The sequence below is a fragment of the Otolemur garnettii genome, unplaced genomic scaffold, assembly GCF_000181295.1.
Source record: "Otolemur garnettii isolate 467f Iridium unplaced genomic scaffold, OtoGar3 scaffold00023, whole genome shotgun sequence".
NCBI lineage: Eukaryota > Metazoa > Chordata > Mammalia > Primates > Galagidae > Otolemur > Otolemur garnettii.
The window spans coordinates 1,336,712-1,342,206 of NW_003852418.1; the positions used below are offsets into that span (position 1 = coordinate 1,336,712).

The 5,495-nt window shown below is 50.4% G+C and overlaps 1 long non-coding RNA gene and 1 other non-coding gene across 3 annotated transcripts in view; both read left to right on the forward strand.

The window, feature by feature from the left end:
• The first annotated feature begins 3,842 nt into the window (after nucleotides 1-3,842).
• Nucleotides 3,843-3,976, forward strand: LOC111724515. The gene has a single exon (XR_002772809.1). It is a non-coding gene; the product is annotated as a small nucleolar RNA SNORA71 (small nucleolar RNA).
• A 368-nt stretch (nucleotides 3,977-4,344) lies between these two features.
• LOC111724446 overlaps nucleotides 4,345-5,495 on the forward strand; it is a 1,961-nt gene continuing 810 nt past the window's right edge. The window contains exons 1-2 of one of the 2 annotated variants that reach the window (XR_002772745.1): nucleotides 4,345-4,449; nucleotides 5,151-5,259. This is a non-coding gene — a long non-coding RNA (uncharacterized LOC111724446). Of the gene's footprint in view, nucleotides 4,450-4,900; nucleotides 5,260-5,495 lie in introns of those variants that run through there. The other variant, XR_002772744.1, reaches the window with a different exon arrangement.

Genomic DNA, 5,495 nt, shown 5'->3' on the forward strand with positions numbered 1-5,495 from the left:
GGCTATTTTTTGGTTGCAGCCATCATTGTTGTTTGGCGGCCCGGGCTGGATTTGAACCCACCACCTTGGGTGTATGTGGCTGGTGTCTTAGTCACTTGAGCCGCAGGCACCGAGCCTAATTTTTCTATTTTTAGTAGAGACAGGATCTACTAAACTCTTGCCCAGGCTGGTCTTGAACTCCTGAGTTCAAGCCATCTTCCCACCTTGGCCTCCCAGAGTGCTAGAATCACAGAAGTGAGCCACCATGCCTGGCCCTGATTTTTAATTATTGCATTTTCTGGGTCACTTGTTCATTATTCCCACTGAAATGCAACCGACATAAAATCAAGGATCATGTCTGTCTTCTTCGTTACATTTCCAGTGCTTAGTCCAGTCCCTGATATGAAATAGCTCTGTAGACTTTCTGGATGGATGGGAGTCTAGATGAATAAATGTATTAGATGAATTGGTGGACAGATGAGTGGATGAAAGGATGGATGAGTGGATGAAAGGATGGATGAATATTTCAATGGCCTGATAGGAGATGAACAAACAGTTGGGTGGATTATGAAGCTGATGTTCCATAAATATTTCCAAGATAAATGGATGGGTGCGTGGGTGGGAATGATGGCGAATGAAGAGATGCTTGGTTGGACACAAGCTCGGATGAAGGAGGGCATTAGTGGAGGGTCAGAATTTCTGACCCGCTCCGCCAGGTGGCGCTGCAGGAGCGTCTGCGCGGGTTGGGCTAGGAGGGGGCGCCGCTCTAGGCCGCGTTTCCGCAGACTCCGGGCTGGGAGAGAGCTTCCTGGAGGTGCGGCCTGGGGCCTGTGGTTCTCGCACCTGCCAGCACAGCACACTGTGTACCCTCAGTTGTCAAGCCCGGTGCCCTGGATGGATCGGTCACTCAGGCGCCGCGCTCGAGGCATCATCTGTTCAGGGACCCCCGGCGGCTTCCCAAGGCTAGTTCTGCGTCCCCCTTCCCTTAGAAAAGGGGGACGAAGAAACCCAGAGGGGACAAGGAGAGCAGGTTCGGCCCCTGCTGCAGTGGCCCGTCCCCTCCGCTCCGCCGGGTTTGGCCCCTTGAGATTTGCGTGCTCTCGGGGAAGAGATCGGTGGTTGAGCCGCGCCCTCGGCCGCCTTTGGGCTGAGCCGACCCCGTGGGACCTCAGCCCCGGTGTCTGCCCAGCGCCCCCGCGGGAGTGATAAGTGTGAGCCGGTAACTAGAAACTGGGGCCAGCGACGCTGTACCCAGGGCCGTGAACCCGGGCTGAGGGGCGCCAGAGCCCCGGTGACTTCCATGCCACCGTCCCTGACCGGCGACTCCTTGCATTGGAACCCCCAAAACCACTTGTCGGTGGCTGCTGACAAAGTGCCGGTCATTCTCCAAGTCCTTTTGACAGTAAACAAATTTCCCCTCAACCGTGAAAAGTGTGAAAACCTCCGCTTTACAGACCATTTGGCTGGACTTTAAATCGAGGATGCTCTCAGGGCCCCAGAGGACAGAGTCTGCCCCCACCTCCGACCTAAAGTCCCTTTCTGGTGCTTTTTCTCTGCCTAGGCCTTCTAGGATATGGGGCTCTCCTGGAGACAGATGAAAACTCTCCCTTGGACGGCTTTGTTGGTTCTGCAGTAGCCAGCGCCTTCTGGTCTCCTGCATAAACCTGATCTGCACTCCCTGGTGGGCGCCTGGGTGAGTGCAGCTGGCAACCTTCTGGGTTGCCTCTGGCTGGCACCAGCGGGGCAGGTGGTTGTGGAACTCAGGCAGGTCTGAGACCTGACTGAATGCTCTGGTGTAGGAGGAAATCTGGTGTAGCAGATGGGGGGCCGGGTTTGGGAGGGGGTGTCACATCCTGGCTAAGTTAACTTCATTCTCCCCAGCTTGACTTCCTGTAGAGAAGCTGCAAGATATCTGTGAGGGCAGAGACTTTGACTGTTACTTGTTTTTGAACCCATGGTGCTTGGCCCCTGGTAGATACTCAGTATTTGTGGGGTGAATGAACAATTTAGACATTTTTACCAGAAGTTGGCCTTGCTGTTTACTACTCTCTTGATGGGAGCAGATGGGATCTTTATGGCATTAGTTAGTAATAGCTCTCAGGATCCTTTGGCTTGACTTTTGAGCAGTCTGAAGGCTGCTAACTTTGGCCTCTGTTTCTGGCTTTCTCTCTGCCTTTTTTTGCCCTTGCTTTCATGAGCAATCACAGGCTGTCCTTGTCCTGGTCATTGATGGTATAGGCAGAGGAAATATGGGAAGGGTTGCCTGGCACTGGGAGGGAGCTTTCCCACCTCCTGCTTTTGAAGTCTGCACACATCTTAAGGACCTTTAGGGTATGGGACAGGTGTTCTCAAACTACGGCCCGCAGGCCACATGCAGCCTGCCTAGGACATTTATCTGGCCTGCTGGGTGTTTTTGCCACCGCTCCCTGTCCTGCTTAGCAGCCGACTCATCCTGGGGCCCGCAGTCCGGCCTTCCAACAGTCTGAGGGACAGTGAACTTGACCCCTGTTTAAAAAGTTTGAGGACCCCTGGTATAGGGGGTTGCAAGTGTGTTACCATTATTACTGGGCCTTTCACTTCCTCCTCCCTGCTGTTGGGATCAGGCTATGTGTGTTGCTTAAGTTCCCCCTGATGACCAGCAAAGTCAAGGCCAGTCAGTTGTGGAACACTCCTATGAACCTGGCTTTGGCATCCTTTTCTGCCTGATGCTGATAAAGTAAACATTGGCCATCCTGCAATCGACTGTCTTCTCTCTTTAGAGTTAACTACTTTCTTTTTCATGAGGAAATAGTGTTTACTCAGGAAATAAAACAGCCAACATCTATGGGGTGCTTATTGTCTGGTAACTACTGTGCTAAGCCCTTTCTGGGTGCCTACCATGCCCCCCCCCCCATCATGAGCAGGGACAAGCTGGGTGCTCATTTCTTGCTTCTCCTCTATTGCAGATGAGTCCACTGTTTGCAGAAGCATCATGGGAGTTGTCATGTCAGGAACATTCTAGACCTCAGTGTCCTCGTAAGTAAGATAACTGGTCTATATCTGGAGTCTTGGTTACTTGCATCTAGTACAACCCTGTGCATGTTCCCAGGGATTTTGGGAGAATGACATAGGGAGGCTGAGAGGTGAGATAATGGTGACATCATGGGTCCCCAGATCCACTGCTCAGCCCAGCTGACCTAGATCACCCCTGGCTCTTCCCATGTCTTCAGTGGCTGCTGCAGGGAAGAAACCTGCAGTCTCACACAGGTAATGAGAGGTGTCTGGTATCTGCCATCTCTCCCTGGTGTCAGCAGCAGCATGTTTTAATGTAAAATGGGTAGATCTAGGTAACAGAGATTCTGGTCCCTGGCTTTGAATCCCCTTCTGCCACTCTCCCAGTTAATGACCAATCTAGAATTTGATTTTCTTCTTTTGAAAAATAAAGTTGTTTAGCCAGACGTTGTGGCAGGTGCCAGTAGTCCCAGCTACTTGGGAGGCTGAGGCAAGAGAATCACTTAATCCCAAGAGTTTGAGGTTGCTGTGAGCTATGATGCCATGGCACTCTACCGAGGGTGACATAGTAAGACTCTGTCTCAAAAAAAAGAAAAGACAGAAAGAAAAAGAAAAAGTTGTGACAGAGGTAACTTTTATGATACTTTAGATAATATGATTCCCATCATTACCAAACCTAATACTTTCCCAGTATTGCACAAAGTGACTTCTCTTTGATTCTTTGTGTCAGGAAGGTTCTATGGGGCTTTTTCAGGAAAGAAGGGCCACTATTGGGGTCCTGTGCTTGGCTTGGTTGTTTTCCTGGGCTCAGCCTATTCCCCGGGTTGCTGGCATCTGCTTTTATTCCAGGGTCTCTCTCTGCCCTTGTGTGCACCTGCATCCGAAAGTGATCATGGGCTGCCTGTGCTCTGGTCATCCAAAATGCAGGGAGAGGAATCGCTGAAAGCCATTTCCCGTGTTTGGAGGGTTCACACCTGTCCCTTTCAAATGCTGGTGCTTTCACACACTCCTTCTCTCCTGCCATCACCTCTGGTCTCATGGGCACTGCAGGGTATTGTAGGAATCAGTGATGGGAGATGCTTCAGTGTGGCCTTTCTCTAGGCTATATCAATGTCAAGTTTTAGGTACTTTGGATGGTAGAAAGAGCCAAGATGAGCAAGGTGAATTTTTTTTTTTTTTAGAGGCAGGTTTCCTTCTCTTACTGGCTAGAGTGCAGTAGTGTCGTCATAGCTCACCACAGCCTCAAACCCTTGGGTTCAAGTGATTCTCCTGCCTCAGCTTCCCAAGTAGCTGAGACTACAGGTGTGTGCCACCACACCCATCTAATTTTTCTATTTTTTTGTAGAGATGAAGACTTGCTCTTGCTCAGGCTGGTCTCAAACTGGTGGCCTCAAGTGATCTTCCCACCTTGCCTCCCAAAGTGCTAAGATTACAGGTGTAAGCCATTGCATGTAACCCAAGATGAATTATTATTAGCAAGTAAGTGTGATGTTGAATGGCATATAGTCACTGCTGTCAGATTTTCATAGAAAAGCAGCCTTTTGGAGGTGGTGGGCTTGGGCAGGCCTTGGAAGGAGTGGGATGTGATGGATAGTAGGAAGCTATTCCAGGGAGGGGTAGCAGTGTGGGGAGGCCTCTGAGGTTAGAGTTAGCAAGAGCTCCCAGTCTCCTGGGGAGACAGATATGCAGGCAGGTAAGGACAGCACAGAGAGATGGATACTGGGGTATCCTGTGCTTCCAAGAAGGTACAGTGGGACCTCAGTGGGAGGAGCCCTAAGAGCGAGCTCTCAAGCTGTCTTTCTGCCATTATACAGCTGCTGGGTTGCCCTCCAAAGGGCTGTTTTAGATACTTTTATTTTGAGACAGGGTCTCACTGTATTGCTCAGGCTGGTCTTGAACTCGGATTCAAGTAATTCTCCTGTGTTGGCCTCCCAAGCAGCTGGGACTATAAGTGCATGCCATCATACCCAGCTTGTTTTAGACTTTTAGGACAGTTTTTATTTTGACTATTCTCTGGAAGCATTGAAATTTTTGAGATGAACTTGGTGTGAGAAAATCTGACAGCTCATACCGCACTAATAAGGGTATTCTTATTGACATTAGCTCGGAGAAAGATGACATAATGTTTGAGACCAGGTACTTGTAGTAACCCCTTGCTCTGTGGCCTCTCTTCAATTCAGGGAAGCTACCTCAGACCTAGAGATTGTGATGGAAGCCCCAGGGATGGAAGCCCGACCCTCTCAGGATGATGACCTGGGAGTCTAGCTTCCTGGGAGGGGCCTCCTCAGAGTGAGTTAATGCCAAGTCTTTAAGTCAACCTGTGTTTCTGAGATGGAAATTCCAACCTGCTCATTTGACTTTTCTCTTAGATTACTTAAGAATTGATCATGGGGGCTCGGCGCCTATAGCTCAACTGGCTAAGGCGCCAGCCATGTACACCTAAGGTGGCAGGTTCGAATCCCCAGCCCGGACCCGCCAAACAACAATGACGGCTGCAACCAAAAAATAGCCGGGCGTTGTGGCGG